Here is a 17,194-nt window from a genome sequence, read left to right on the forward strand (position 1 = left end):
TAATTCCCGTGATATTGCCGTATAATTCCCGTGATATTGCCATATAATTCCTGTGATACTGCCGTATAATCCCAGTGATATTGCCATATATCTCCAGTGATCCTGCCGTATATCTCCAGTGATCCTGCTGTATAATTACAGTGATCCTGCCGTATAAATCCAGTGATCCTGCTGTATAATTACAGGGGTACTGGCGTATAAATCCAGTCCAGTATACTGCTGTGTATACATATATATATATATATATATATATATATACCTGTGATGTTAGTGTATTAGAATGCTTAATATTTGTAGACACTCCCTTACTAATATGTGTAAGCCTGAATCTTCAGTGATGGTCCCTGGGACCAGGGGGATGCTGGGAAGTGGGTAGTCCGGTGTGCAGTGTGCCTGGAGTTGGTGATGAAATAAAACAGCACAGCAGTGAACTCACATGTCTCTGTGTCCCGATGACTGGATTTACAAACATATGAACAAAACATGGTGTCAGAAGAAATTTAACTTGGACTGCTAGTGCTCTCAGAGTGTGAAAGAATCTTGCAGAAGTCTGTAAGGCTGTGACACTCAGTTTCTGCAAAGCCTGCCGTGTGCTCCTCTCTTCAAACAGTGAGTAACCATGGATAAACTGGCTCCTCCAACAGGCATGCTGATGTCTGGTAACTTGTCTGAAAACTGGAAAAGATTTAAGCAAAGTTTTAATATATATCTAGCTGCATGTGGAGCTGATACAGAGGCTGACAAAACTAAGGCATCCATTTTCCTCCATGTGATAGGAGAGCATGTGTTGGACATTTATAATAGTTTTCAGTTTGCTGGGGGGCAGAATATGGTGCTATCTTCTATAATGCAAAAGTTTGAAGATTACTTTGTGCCAAGGAAAAATGTGACATATGAAAGATAACGAGTGGATGTGGTCACATGAACAAGTAGAAAGTTGGCAAAACTTGAAACAGATCATTACAGAGCAACCAGTGCTAAAATTCTTTGATCCTGCGAAGAGAATAAGAATTTCAGCAGATGCTTCGCAATTTGGCCTAGGCTCAGTGCTGAAACAAGGTATGCTCAGATAGAAAAAGAACTTCTAGCGATCACATATGCATGTAAGCGATTTCATCAGTTTGTGTATGGTCAAACATTTACAGTGGAAACTGACCACAAGCCATTGGTAGCTATCATGACTAAATCATTACATGACTGTCCCATGAGAATTCAACGAATGCTTATCAGACTACAGAAATAGGATGTACACTTGCCGTACTGTCCCGGTAAATACATGTACATTGCTGATACACTTTCTCGTGCTGTGGACAAAAGTGAAGGTTCCAAAAGTCTGATGGATGAAGATATAGCAGCCTATTGTAATTTGATCGTAGCTTCTCTACCAGTGTCTCTTGCAAGACAAGAACAGATTAGGAAATAAACTGAGACAGATGACACAATAAAAGTGTTGAAAGATATCATTCTGAAAGGTTGGCCAGCAGAAAAACATGCATGCCCGCTGTCTATCCATGATTATTGGATATACCGCAGTGACCTTACAGTTGTCGATGGTATTATTTACAAAGGCAATAGGTTTGTCATACCTGCACGACTAAGAAAAACTATGCTGTGTAAGATACATGAAGGCCACTTAGGAGAAGAAAAATGTAAGCGGAGAGCGCGTGAAGTTATGTACTGGCCAAGAATGAACCAAGACATAGCACAGACTACAGCTACATGTGAATTATGTCTTACATATAGACCGAAACAACAAGTCGAGCTACTGAGTCCTCACGCAGTGCCAGAGAGACCGTACCAGAAAGTTGGCACAGATTTGTTTTATTGTAATGGGAAAACGTACATTGTCGTGACTGATTATTACTCTAACTACCCTGAGGTTAAGACACTACATACAACTACTAGTAAAGCCGTAATCAATTGCATGAAGTCAATCTTTGCAAGGCATGGTGTTCCTCTGGAAGTGTTCACTGACAATGGTCCTCAGTTTTCCAGTGCTGAATTTAGACTATTTGCTGATGAGTGGGAATTTGTCCATACTACGTCAAGTCCCAACTATCCACGCTCAAATGGGTTGGTGGAAAGTTCAGTAAAAACTGTAAAGAGTCTTATGAAAAAAGCTCAAGAAGGTAAAGAAGATTTCTACAAAAGTTTTTTAATCTACCGCAGTACACCTTTACAGAATGGACTTTCTCCTGCATTTAATCTACCGCAGTACACCTTTACAGAATGGACTTTCTCCTGCACAAATGCTGATGGGAAGGAGGATTAGAGCAAATCTCCCGATGCATGATGAACTGCTTAATACACATAACTCAGTGCTGGTCAGACTGAGTAAGGAACGTCAACAGGCGAAACAGAAACTGTTCCATGACAGGCGAGCAAAAAGCTTATCTGATCTAAAATCGGGTGACCAAGTCCGTCTCAGAGATCACGAGAAAAAAATTTGGGTGCAGAATGGTATTGTGCAAGCAAAAGTAGCACCAAGATCTTATACTATATGTACAGAGCGTGGAACGGAAGTAAGAAGAAATCGGGTGAATTTAAGATCTCAACCTAACCATAATGAAGACAACATGACTGAAGAATACCCTTCATCTGACATGTATGATGATCCTCATAATGGTGAACAAACCACAATTCTAGAAAGGTCCAAAATGGTCGATGAAACACAGACTGTGTATGAAAGACCCAAAAGGGAAATACGCAGACCTGAGAGACTCATTGAAACGTGTTAGATGATGTTCTTAATATGACATTGTTAATTGTTGCATTGAAGCGTACAGAGCTTATCTTTAAAGAAAAGAGGATGTAATGTTAGTGTATTAGAATGCTTAATATTTGTAGACACTCCCTTACTAATATGTGTGAGCCTGAATCTTCACTGATGGTCCCTGGGACCAGGGGGATGCTGGGAAGTGGGTGGTCTGGTGTGCAGTGTGCCTGGAGTTGGTGATGAAATAAAACAGCACAGCAGTGAACTCACATGTCTCTGTGTCCTGATGACTGGATTTACAAACATGTGAACAAAACAATACCCTTTTGCAAAGCGGATTACTGAGGCCATAACAACTATGCTGGTGTTAGACATGCGTCCAGTATCCGCCATTTGTGCAGTGGGACTGCAGTGCCAACCCTAGATGGGCCAGGTGTTTGTGCCGTACACTTGTGTCGCTTATCTTAGTCATACAGCTACCTCGTTGCCCTCTTTTACTTCTTGGCATGATGTGCTGTTTGGGTACTATTTTTTTAAGTGCCCTCCTGTCTGACACTGCAGTGCCACTCCTATATGGGCCAATTGTTTGTGTCGCCTAGCTTAGTCATACAGCAACCTCATTGCACCTCTTTTACATCTTTGCATGATGTGCTGTTAGGGGACTATTTTTATATCTGCCCTCCTGTCTGACACTGCAGTGCCACTCCTAGATAGGCCAGGTGTTTGTGCCGCACACTTGTGTCGCTTAACTTAGTCATACAGCAAACTTGGTGCACCTCTTTTTCATCTTTGCATCATGTGCTGTTTGGGGCATGGTTATTTAAAGTGCCATCCTGTCTGACACTGCCGACTAAGTCCAGGGGTACTGCTGTATTAGTCCAGGGGTACTGCCGTATAAGTCCACCAATTGCAGAATTTTTGAAAAATGACAGGGGCATGCAGGAGATGCTGTCAATGGACTGAAATATTACGGGACACTTTCGACATTCAGCCACTGCATGCCACTCCTAGATGGGCCAGGTGTTTGTGCCGCACAGTTGTGTCGCTTAGCTTAGTCATACAGCAACCTCAGTGCAACCTTTTGGCCTAAAAACAATATTGTGAGGTGTTCAGAATAGACTAGAAATGAGTGGAAATGAATGTTATTGAGGTTAATAATACCGTAGGATCAAAATTACCCCCAAATTCTGTGATTTTAGCTTTTTTTATGTTTTTTTCAAAAATCATCCAGATCCAAAACCAAAACCAAAACATGAAAGGATGGTTTTGGCAAAACCAACCCAAAACCAAAACACGAGCAGGGGAATTAGAACCAAAACACAAAACACGAAAAGTGCCACCCGCACATCTCTAGAGTGAACCCACGACAGGGAGAGTGTAATGAGATTAGTCAGTCAGTCAATCAATCAATCAATCAATCGTAATATAAACATTAAAAATCTCACAAGTTTATTTACAATAATCATAAAATCATAGACCATTCATTGACCATTGTACTTCTAAAACCTCTGTAATAAGAATAATGTGTGACAAGAACACTGGAATAGTGTTTGAGGGCAGGTATGCTTGTCCCAAGTTCTTGTCTTACATGTATTAGAAAAATGAAAACTTCTAGGAAAATGTTTTGTTTTGTCAGAACCTTTTCAGTCTATTGGAAAAGCTGGATAAGGGCCCTGAAAGAGAGATAGGGCAAGTTCCAGACATTGGGCCCAGTTCGGGTCTTTGGCCTCACGGAAGGCTAATCAGGGGTTTCAGCTGTGCAAGAGTGTTATAGGGCTGCTGGCCTGATCAGTGTGTGCAGACTGCCTGAGGAGACTGGAGGATCTCTGAAGAGAGAAACACGCTTCTTTATGCAAGTGAGTCATACAGGGTTTACTGAAGAACTCTGTGTTTTTGTTTAGTGATAGTTAGGAACGTCCCGTGTTTAGTTAGTGCCGGACAGGCAAGGTATTTTCTTTTGATGTTTGTTTTATTTTGTGCTTAATAAAACTGGTCGTGGCCAGTTGCATCACACACTGGACTTGTGTGATTCCTCAACTGCTGCTTGCTGCCATTTACCCCAGGAAAGGGCACCTTGTTCCCTTACAGCGTTACAACTTGGTGGAGAATGCGAGCATACTGTTCTGCGCCTAAGTGAAAGCAGCAGCTTTATGAGGGCTGCGGAAAATGGTGGTTTATGCAGATACAGCCCAGTGTGAAGTTGCTGACTCGCCCTGAGGATTTGATATATGTCCTGGGTGAAAGCAGCTACAAAGTCACCTGAAAAATCTGTTGACATGGAGGAACTGCTCAAAGCCTTGCTGCAAGCTACAGCAGCTCAGCAGGAGGCCAACAGACAGCAGCAGGTGGCAATGGAGGAAAATAGGAGACAGCAGCAGGTGGCAATGGAGGAAATTAGGAGACAGCAGCAGATGGCTATTGACGAACTTTACAGGCAACAGCGTCATCAGGATAGATAGGCCTCAGCAGAAGTGGTGCAGAGCCTTGCAGCCCGGATTGGAGATGTGGCCGTCATTGCTCTGACCAGCTCTAATTCTATACGGGCCAGTCACTTCCTGCAGAAAATGACAGAGGCTGATGATGTGGAGGCCTACCTGACCACATTTGAAAGGACTGCCGAGTGTGAGAACTGTCCGAAAGTGCAGTGGGCCAGTCTGCTGGCACCTTTTCTGTCAGGTGAGCCCCAAAAAGCATACTTTGAGTTAAGCCCTGCTGAGGCTCGGGACTATGATAAACTATAGACTGAGATCTTGACCCGCCTGGGAATCACGTTGTCAGTACGAGCACAACGGGTGCACCGTTGGGTGTACGCCATGGAGAAGCCTCCTCGCTCCCAGATGCACGACCTTATTCAGCTAACAAAAAAATGGTTACAGCCAGAGACATTAACTGGTCCCCAGATGGTTGAAAGAGTCGTCATGGACCGCTATTTGAGATCTTTGCCCCTGGTCCTGCGCAAGTGGGTGAGCCATGGAAACCCGGATACTGCTGACCAATTAGTGGACATGGTAGAGAGGTATTTGGCGGCAGAGGAACTACTGATGACCACCCAGCAACCCATAGATCCTCAAAAGCGCCCTTTAGTAAAGACTGGTAAGACTGTTCCTTGGGAAAACGTTGCTGGGTGGTTAAGAGAACACAAGGTGGGAGAGACTGTAAACACTGGCCCTGGAGACAGGCCAATGGGGCTAGAATGGTCTATGCAACCCAAACGGGTTGATAATCGTGTGGTTAAATGTTTTAGGTGTGGTATGCCAGGTCATGTTATTACCAATTACCCAGTCACGCAAGAAGCCATGCAATGTGATGCTACCTTTGAATGTCACAGAATGTCTTTTTTTGCTAGGTTAGCCTGTACTGTGGTACCTTCACCTGAGCTGGAAAAACAAATGTGTGATGTGTTCTTAGAGGGTAACCGGGTAGAGGCCTTGCTAGATTCAGGAAGTTTAGTTACCCTCGTGAAAGCTGGGTTAGTGAACCCCTTGAAGGTCCAGCAAATACCTACTGGGGTAACTTGCATACATGGGGATACCCAACATTATGTCAGTGCTGAAGTGAATATAGAAACTTGTTGTGGGTCAGCAATTGTTAAAGTAGGACTGGTCCCCACCTTGGTGCATGAGAACATACTAGGGAGGGATTTTCCTCATTTTTGGAAACTGTGGGAATCACGTTTATCAACAGATGTGAGAAGTAAAGAGCCAGTTGATAATACCTGTGATTTAATGGATGTACGTGTGTCTTCGGAACTTTCTGGCCCTTTGCCTTTTGCTAGTTTGGCTGGGGAAGTGACAGATGGGGAGTCCAGTGAGGACTCTCTTGCTGGGAACAGACACATAGTAGTTAGAACTGAAAGCGTGCCTGACCTGGAGGTAAAGAAGGATCTGTTTGCGTCTGAACAGTTAAAGGATCCTACCTTGATAAAGGCTAGAGAGAATGTTAAGATTGTTAATGGGGAACCTGTAGTACCAGGTGACAGGGATACGTATCCCCACATGGCCATCTGTAATGAGCTCTTGTAACACATTGTCAAAAAGGGTGAGGATGTGGTGGAACAGCTGGTAGTTCCCCAGCCTTATCGGAGAACGGTACTAGATTTAGCTCATAGTCACGTTACAGCAGGACATTTAGGGGCAGGAAAAACCACTGAAAGAGTTTTACAAAGGTTCTTTTGGCCAGGGGTTTATAAAGAAGTGTCTGAATATTGTTCTTCCTGTCCTGAATGGCAGTATCATGCCCCTAGACCCCATTTCAGGAGCCCACTAGTTCCCATGCCTATTATAGAGGTACCGTTTGACAGAATAGCCATGGATCTCGTGGGGCCCTTGTTAAAGTCCGCTTTGGGCCATTAGTATATCCTGGTAATTATGGACTATACCACTCGATATCCTGAGGCTGTCCCTTTATGCACTATCACAACCAAGGCGATAGCTAGGGAGCTGGTGCAGGTTTTTAGTAGAGTGGGAATACCAAAAGAAATTTTGACTGACCAAGGTACTCCATTTATGTCAAGGATCATGAAAGAATTGTGCAAATTATTTAAGGTCACTCACCTCAGGACGTCCATCTACCATCCCCAAACTGATGGTTTGGTGGAAAGGTTTAATAAAACATTAGAAAGTATGTAAAAAAAGGTTGTTGATAGAGATGGGAAAAACTGGGATTGTTTGTTGCCCTACTTATTAATGGCCATCAGAGAAGTTCCTCAGTCCTCTACGGGGTTTTCTCCATTTGATTTGTTGTATGATAGACACCCTAGAGGGCTGTTGGACATTGCCAAAGAGACGTGGGAAGGACAGCCCACTCCTTATAGAAGCATTATTGAACATGTAACACAAATGCAGGACAGAATTGCAGCCGTGGTACCTATTGTCAGAGAGCACATGGAACAGGCCCAAAGTGCTCAACAGAGGGTATATAACCGGAGTGCCAAGATACGGGAATTTGCTCCCGGAGATAGAGTTCTTGTTTTGGTACCCACTGTGGAAAGCAAGTTCCTAGCTAAATGGCAGGGTCCATTTGAGATTAGGCAAAAAGTGAATGAGGTTAATTACAAAGTATACCAACCGGGAAAGAGAAAACCCGAACAAATCTACCATGTTAACTTAATCAAACCCTGGAAAGATAGGTTGTCTCTGTCAGCGGAGCCTTGCCCTTCGGTGTCTTCACCTCGGTTGCTTCCCACCGTAAAGGTTTCAGAGACATTATCAGCTGATCAGAACAATCAGGTTAAAGAATTTCTCATCCAAAATAGGGAGATATTTTCAGAGCTGCCTGGCCAAACGACCATAATAAAACATGACATTGTCACAGAACCAGGGGTCAGGGTCCATTTAAAGTTATATAGGATTCCTGAAGCTCAGCGAGAAGCTGTTTCTAAAGAAGTTAAAACCATGTTAGAACTGGGAGTCATAGAGGAATCTAACAGTGAGTGGTCCAGTCCCATAGTTCTCATCCCGAAGCCAGACGGTAGCATACGCTTCTGTAATGACTTTCGTAAGTTAAATGAGGTGTCCAAATTTGCCGCATACCCCATGCCCCGTGTGGATGAGCTTATAGAAAGGCTGGGAACAGCCAGGTTTCTCATCACGTTGGACCTGACCAAAGGTTACTGGCAAATATCTTTAACTGATAGCGCAAAAGAAAAAACAGCCTTTTCGGTTCCGGAGGGGCTGTACCAGTATAAGATGTTACCCTTTGGGATGCATGGGGCTCCAGCAACCTTTCAACGGGCGATGGATAAAACTTTGAGGCCCCATAGAAAATATGCAGCTGCCTATTTGGATGATGTGGTAATTCACAGTACGGACTGGGGGTCCCATTTGGTTAAAGTACAAACAGTACTGGACTCAATCAGAGAGGCAGGGTTAACTGCTAACCCAAAGAAGTGCTGCCTCGCAATGGAGGAGGTTAAATACTTAGGATTCACCATAGGTAGAGGTCTGATTAGGCCCCAATTGAATAAAATTGATGATATTCAAAGCTGGCCTCGTCCAGTGAATAAAAAACAGGTAAGGGCCTTTTTGGGAATAACTGGGTACTATAGACGGTTTATTCCCAATTCTGCGACCACAGCAGTGCCGTTGTCAGACCTTGCCAAAGGGAAGCAGTCAAATATGGTGAAATGGAACCCTGATGCAGAAAAAGCGTTCCAAGCATTAAAAGTGGCTTTGTGTTCACAACAATTTGTTGAACAGACAGATGCCTCAGAGGTAGGGATAGGGGCTGTGTTGTCCCAAACCAGAGATGGGGATGAACACCCTGTCATTTATTTGAGTAGGAAACTCAATGAGCATGAAAAAAGGTATGCCATTGTGGAAAAGGAGGCTTTGGCCATTAAGTGGGCATTGGATACCATGAGATATTACCTCTTGGGTAGACAATTCAGACTAGTGACAGATCACGCCCCTTTAAAATGGATGTATGTAAATAGAGGTCAGAATGCTCGGGTAACTAGATGGTTTCTAGCATTGCAGGATTTTAAGTTTACTGTTGAACATAGACCGGGTACACAATTGGCCAACGCAGATGCATTGTCCTGAATCTTCTGTTTGGGGGCTACAAGTGTTCCGGACCCTAGGTCGAAACAGGGGAGGGGGATATGTGACAAGAACACTGGAATAGTGTTTGAGGGCAGGTATGTTTGTCCCAGGTTCTTGTCTTACATGTATTAGAAAAATGAAAACTTCTAGGAAAATGTTTTGTTTTGTCAGAACCTTTTCAGTTTATTGGAAAAGCTGGATAAGGGCCCTGAAAGAGAGATAGGGCAAGTTCCAGACATTGGGCACAGTTCGGGTCTTTGGCCTCACAGAAGGCTAATCAGGGGTTTCAGCTGTGCAAGAGTGTTATAGGGCTGCTGGCCTGATCAGTGTGTGCAGACTGCCTGAGGAGACTGGAGGATCTCTGAAGAGAGAAACACGCTTCTTTATGCAAGTGAGTCATACAGGGTTTACTGGAGAACTCTGTGTTTTTGTTTAGTGATAGTTAGGAACGTCCCGTGTTTAGTTAGTGCCGGACAGGCAAGGTATTTTCTTTTGATGTTTGTTTTATTTTCTGCTTAATAAAACTGGTCATGGCCAGTTGCACCACACACTGGACTTGTGTGATTCCTCAGCTGCTGCTTGCTGCCATTTACCCCAGGAAATGGCACCTTGTTCCCTTACAGCGTTACAAATGTTAAAACCCTTTTATGTATATAATGGGTTTTCATCAATCACAGTTACATAGTCTCTCAAGATAGAACCATCCGTGTGTAGTTCAATAGCGCATGTTCACAGTTCAAGTCCTTTAAATGTTAAACACACTTTGCTTTCTTGCTGGGTGTCAGGGGAGAGTGCCAGTTGCTTGTATTGGACACTATGCTCGACCCTTAACAACTATATGTAGGGGGCTCAAGTGACGGATTGTACAGGTGACTGAGGGAGGGAAAGTGCCAGAGATATGTCCTTGTAAGTGGCGCTATACTCGTCCTCACACAACAGCATTTGGCAGCCTTGTTATTGTGGATGGTAACAATCACTCTTCTTACCCTGCCGTGCAGCTGCGGCTTAACCCACCGGCCTCCTTCAGTATACAAGTGAATCAGCACGTATTGTTAAGCCATCCTGGGTGTTTAATTGTGTTGGTGGGTTCAGTATGAAAATCCCGGCCACCATTATACCAACTGCGGCATCCCGGCCATCGGCATGCTTGCAGCAGGGCAATCGCTAGAAAGCCCCTTGCGGGCTCGCTGCTTTCGCCACAAGTTATATTCTCCCTCTATGGGTGTCGTGGACACCCATAGAGCAAGAAAAGCCTGTGGCGCTGGGATTCCGGTGGTATTTAATCGCTAGTTGGATTCTGGCGTCGGCATTGTGATCACTGGGATCCCGACTAGTGGTATTTTAACCGCATCCCGTGTTGCTGGATAATAAACCAGTATAGTGCAGAGATCCAGAGATTGAAAGAGAGATTTAGAAGTACAATGGTCATTGAATGGACTATGATTTTATGATAATATTGATAACATTTATAGCATATCTAACAATTGGGGAACTCTTACAACAAATCCTCAGTCCCAATTTATGGAAACAATTCACAAGTTATACCTCATTTGAGGTTTATTTAATGAGGAGCGGTTTGCCAATTCTACATATTTGGCCATGGTATTTAAAGCAGCAATTTTCTTAAAAGTGAACTCCAACATCCAAATACTGGCATTCCTCATGGACCCTCTTTCTCATTCTCCACATCTGAGGTCTTCTTTGTTCACCTCTTACACACTGTTCTCTTTTCATTATTGGTTATCTACCATCCACCTGGCCCCACCTCAAACTTCATAGATAACACTGCGGCTTGGCTGCCCCACATTCTCTTCTCCAACCATCCTTACCTCATCCTGGGGAACCTCAACATCATGTTTTTGCTGTGCTGAGTTATATCTGAGGAACTGAGTGTGTGCACGTTGTTTCCAGTTTGTACATTATTTATTATGTGTTATTTATGTATTTATTTTGGATTGCGCTGCAAACAGTGTTCATTATTAGTCATTGTGTTCTTCTATTGCTTTCATAATGTATAAAAGTTTTATTCTGTGCTTTTACAATGATTTCCTAAAATTGCTGCAATGTATAGGTGGATGGATGGGGGCATCGCTATAATATGAGTTGATGATTACTATAATGTGAGCGGTGTTACTTATGCTCTAATAATGTGAGCTGTGTTACTTATGCCCTAATGTGGCTGGTATTGATGATTACTATAATGTGGCTGGTATTCCTTATGCTCTAATATGGGTGGTATTGATTAATACTATAATGTGGGTGGTATTACTTATGCCCTAATATGGGTGGTATTGATTAATACTATAATGTGGGTGGTATTATTTATGCCCTAATATGGGTGGTATTGATGATTACTATAATGTGGGTTGTAATACTTATACCATAATATGGGTGGTACTGATGATTACTATAATGTGGGTTGTAATACTTATGCCATAATATGGGTGGTACTGATGAATACTATAATGTGAGTGGTGTTACTGATGCCCTAATGTGGGTGGTATTGATGATTACTATAATGTGAGCGGTGTTACTTATGCTCTAATGTGGGTGGTATTGATGATTAATATAATGTGAGCGGTGTTACTTATAGAAACATAGAAACATAGAATTTGACGGCAGATAAGAACCACTTGGCCCATCTAGTCTGCCCCTTTTTTATTTTATCCTTTAGGCAATCTCAACCCTTTTTTAACCTTGATTCTTTGTAAGGATATTCATATGCCTGTCCCAAGCATGTTTAAATTGCTCTACAGTCTTAGCCTCTACCACCTCTGATGGGAGGCTATTCCACTTATCCACTACCCTTTCTGTGAAGTAATTTTTCCTTAAATTTCCCCTGAACCTCCCCCCCTCCAGTCTCAATGTATGCCCTCGAGTTCTAATACTTCTTTTCCTTTGAAGAATGTTTCCCTCCTGAACTTTGTTAAGACCCTTTATATATTTGAAAGTTTCTATCATGTCTCCCCTTTCCCTTCTCTCCTCCAAACTATACATGTTAAGATCTTTTAGCCTTTCCGGGTAAGTTTTGTGATGTAGGCCATGCACCATTTTAGTTGCCCTTCTTTGTACACTCTCTAATGTATTTATATCCTTCTGGAGATAGGGTCTCCAGAACTGGACACAGTATTCCAGATGGGGCCGTACCAATGACCTATACAGTGGCATTATCACTTCTTTTTTCCTGCTACTGATTCCTCTCCCAATGCAACCAAGCATCTGACTTGCCTTTCTCATTGCTTTGTTGCATTGCTTTCCTGCCTTCAAGTCACTTGAAATAGTGACTCCTAAATCTCTTTCCTCCTCAGTAGTTTCCATTATAGTACCCTTGATACTATACTTAGCCCTTGGGTTTTTGAGACCCAAGTGCATGATTTTGCATTTTTTAGCATTAAACTGTAGTTGCCACGTTCTTGACCATTTCTCAAGCCTACCTAGGTCATCATGCTCTGATGTGGGTGGTATTGATGATTACTATAATGTGAGTGGAATTACTTATGCTCTAATATGGGTGGTACTGATGAATACTATAATGTGAGCGGTGTTACTTATGCTCTAATGTGGGTAGTATTGATAATTACCATAATGTGGGCAGTGTCACTTATTTTTCTAGTGTGGGCAGAACTGATGATTCTGTTATGTGGTGGTGTTTACTTGTGCCCTGTTGAATTGACCTCATCTGCTAACAATGTGCCTAATTCAGACCTGAGCGCAGCAGCAACATTTTTCTCTAATGGGCAAAACCATGTGCAGTGCAGGGGGAACAGATATAACATTTGCAGAGAGAGTTAGATTTGGGTGGGGTGTGTTCAAACTGAAATCTAATTTGAGTGTAAAAATAAAGCAGCCAGTATTTACGCTGTGCAGAAACAAAATAACCCACCCAAATCTATATCTCTCTGTATATGTTATATCTGCCCCCCTGCAGTGCACATGGTTTTGCCCATTAGAGAAAAATTTTGCTGCTGCGACCAGGTCTGAATTAGGCCCAATATGCGCTCGTCTACCAATGCGCGCTACTTCCCATCTACTCCATACCTCCCAACTGTCCCTCACAGAGCGCTGGCCATGCCCCCCCTGTGATGAAAATTGGGGGCGTGGCGCGCGAGTATGTCACCCGTGTGAGACCACGCCCCCTTTTCAGCAGGCCACGCTGAGAAGTCCGTCCTTGGGGGAATGGAAAGTTGGGAGGTATGATCTACTCACCTCCTCCCCTTCCGTGTCCTCCAATAGCTGGATTATTCTTGTGTACAGTCTGGTCCTGGAAGGACCAATATTTAGAGTACACACCAATTTTCAAAGGATACTCATCACCTGTTACACCATATTTCCCCAAGCAAAATTATTTTTTATCCACTCATAAATCAGCTTTTGTTTCCTATACTTTAAATCACACCAATGCTTTCTGTTTGCCCCCTCCCCCCCCAGGCTAAAATGAGATAGCCAGCCCCTGTGTTTGCTGCAGGTTAGCTTCTGGTACCTGTACCGCTGTTAGTATTTATATTTACCATATTCTGCGGTTATATAACAGCCATATCCACATGTTGCTCTATTAAATCGTAGCATTACGTGCCACTCTGTAATTCTTCACAAAAGGTGTAATCACAAAGGTTGTTCTGAGACATATACACTCAGTTAATGTTCTGAAAATTAAACACGCTATTAATATTCCGCCTTACTTTTACTTAATGCAAGAGCTGGCTTGTAAGGTACCAGTATTGTCTGGGCTAGACTGTCATTGAACTGAAAAGTACTTTGAGTCCCGCAGGGAAATAGAATGCTCTATAAAGTGCTATAACTGGTCCTAACACAAATTCTGAGTGCGTGAATTTGGTTAATTGTACAATCATTTTAAACACCCCTGCCAATTGCATTTCTCAGTTATTACACTCAGTAGTACAATAAGTAGTTGCCTTAATGAACAGCATTTGAATAAATAATTTTGATATAAAATGTCAGTAAAACAAGGGCATTGAGTGTGTTAGGATAGGACATATGATTCATAATGTCTCCTGTGAAACGTTATCATTATATAGATGACCCGGTAATGCAAGAGACTGGAGTTGACGTGGACAGCATTCCGACAACCTGGATATTATACTGAATCTGAATAATTAATATGCTCTAAAGGGGTAGATAAGGACAGGTTTGGACTGGCCCCCAGGGGTGCAGGGGAAACCCCCCATCTCCACTGTCTGAGGTGGGGAGGGGGCACATCCTCCACTAGGGATCAGGTTTCAGACTGTGCACTTAAATTATACATTATACATGTCTTACATTATACTGCACAGAACTATGGAGTATTCACTACAGTGTATTGCTGTTATTAGTCTGGCACATTATCATGATGCACTAACAGTATTTATTGACTATATATATTTATCAAGGGGCTCAGACCATGCACTCTCTATTGATTATCCAAGCCTCTATGGCAGCTGGCCACACCCCATCTGGAGACTGGCCACACCCATAAACATGGACCCCTAATCAGTGGTCGAAGTGGAAATTTTTAAGTGGGGGTATGGAAAAGTGAAGGTTGTAATTATGTGTGTGCCTTAGAGGACAGGGCCACTGAAAAGGGGGCATGTCCTTAAGTGTAGTGTACACACCATATACCCCTTAGACACATTATGCACTACAATAGTAGGACACCTTATACTATCTAGTACTGGTGCCCTTTACACATTACGCCACACTGAATGAGCCAAAATTCCCACGGAATGAGCCAAAATTCACATTAAGACACACAGAATGAGCCAAAATTCACATTATGCAACATGGTATGATGCACAATTCACATTATGCTACACGGTATGATCCAAAATTCACATTATGCCACACAGTATGATCCACAATTCACATTATGCAACACGGTATGATCCACAATTCACATTATACAACACAATATGATCCAAAATTCACATTACGCCACACAGTATGAGCTGAATTCACTTTACGCCACACATTATGAGCCAAATTCACATTACGCCACACAGTATGAGCCATATTCACATTATTCCACAGTATGAGCCGAATTCACATTGCGCCACACAGTATGATTCAAATTCACATTACGCTACACAGTATGAGCCAAATTCATATTACACCACATGGTATGCCTCCAGCAGTGCCAGATACACACAAAACCCCCACTCAGGAAAGTACTGAATGCTTGGCACAGCTAATATATTTAAGTATATCGTCTTTTTTTGTATGTGTACACATGCAGACAGTATATTCTCCCTGGCTGGCAGCCCCCACCCTCCCTGCAGGAGCAGGCTCAGCTGCAGCACTGCAGTTTACTTAGTCACTGACTGAACGTGGTGACGTACTGTCAGTCTCTGCTGAACTTGTTCTCTGGCTCTGTCACACGAGAAGAGAGAGAGCGTGGGCAGGCACCACATCGTGAAACAGACTGTTTGTACTTCAGTGCTCCATAACCCAGCGCAGCCGCCAGCCAGTAAAGTATTATCTGACCAAGCGGCGGGCGCACCGTTCGGAGGTGGGGCACAGTAATCAGCAGCAGGCTAGCATCCAAGAGAGCGAGACACTACCCTGCTGTAGGAGGGAGAGAGAGCTCGGGTGCAATAATAAAAAAAAAAGACTTCCAGGTTTGTGGTGAAGTGCCGTTATGCCATACCGCCCATACCGGCTCACTGCCCCTATCACTGCATTTCCTTGGTCGATCCTTCGTGCCCCAGTCCAACACTGGATGAGGATTATATAGTTTATCACAAATAAATACAACTAATCATGGGTTAAAGTGAGCCGGAACGGGGCGGAACTGCGTTCCGTCAGTTCCACTTGGAGACGGAACGCAGTTCCGCCTCCTCCGGCTCACCTAGACTGAAGTGTGCCAGTGCCGCTGGAAGATGCTGGGCGCCCGCTGAGATTGTATTACCAGCGGGCACCCGGCTCTCTCTCCACAGCGGACAGCCGGAGGCAGGAGCTTACTACTGAGCTCTGGCTTCCGTCTCTGTCAGTGTGCGCTGAGCGGACGCCAGAAGGACTGCAGTGCAGCGGTCAGACGCGGGAGCGGGGCTCGGTGAGTATAGTGGGGGTTTTTCCCCCAATGTGTAGCGGCGCATCTACTGGGGGCATTACTCCTGGGGGGCGCATTACTACTGGGGGGCTTTACTACTGTGGGCAAACTACTTGGGGCATTACTACTGGGGGGGCTTTACTACTGGGGGGCTTTACTACTGGGGGCAAACTACTGGGGGCATTACTAATGGGGGCTAACTACTGGGGGCAAACTACAGGAGGGCATTACTACTGGGGGTATAACTACATGGACATTACTACTGAGGGCATAACTACAGGGACATTACTACTGGGGGCATAACTACAGGTGCATTACTACTTGGGGGCAAACTACAAGTGGGCTAAACTACTGGGGGCATAACTACAGGGGCTAAACTACTGGGGGCTAAACTACATGGGGGCTTACTACTTGGGGCATTACTAATGGGGGCTTACTACTGGGGGCAAACTACAGGAGGGCATTACTACTGGGGGCAAACTACAGGAGGACATTACTACTGGGGGTATAACTACTGGGGGCATAACTACAGGTGCATTACTACTTGGGGGCAAACTACAATGGGGTAAACTACAGGGGGGCCAAACTACTGGGGGCATAACTACAGGGGTTAAACTACTGGGGGCATTACTACTGGGGGCTAAACTACATGGGGGCAAACTACATGGGGGCTAATTACTGGGGGCATTACTAATAGGGGCTTACTACTGGGGACAAACTACTGGGGGCATTACTACTGGGGGCAAACTACAGGAGGGCATTACTACTGGGGGTATAACTACAGGGGTATTACTACTTGGGGGCAAACTACAGGGGGTCTAAACTACTGGGGGCATAACTACAGGGGTTAAACTACTTGGGGGCATTGCTACTTGGGGGCATTAATTCTGGGGG

Source organism: Pseudophryne corroboree, chromosome 8 (assembly GCF_028390025.1).
Source record: "Pseudophryne corroboree isolate aPseCor3 chromosome 8, aPseCor3.hap2, whole genome shotgun sequence".
Classification (NCBI taxonomy): domain Eukaryota; kingdom Metazoa; phylum Chordata; class Amphibia; order Anura; family Myobatrachidae; genus Pseudophryne; species Pseudophryne corroboree.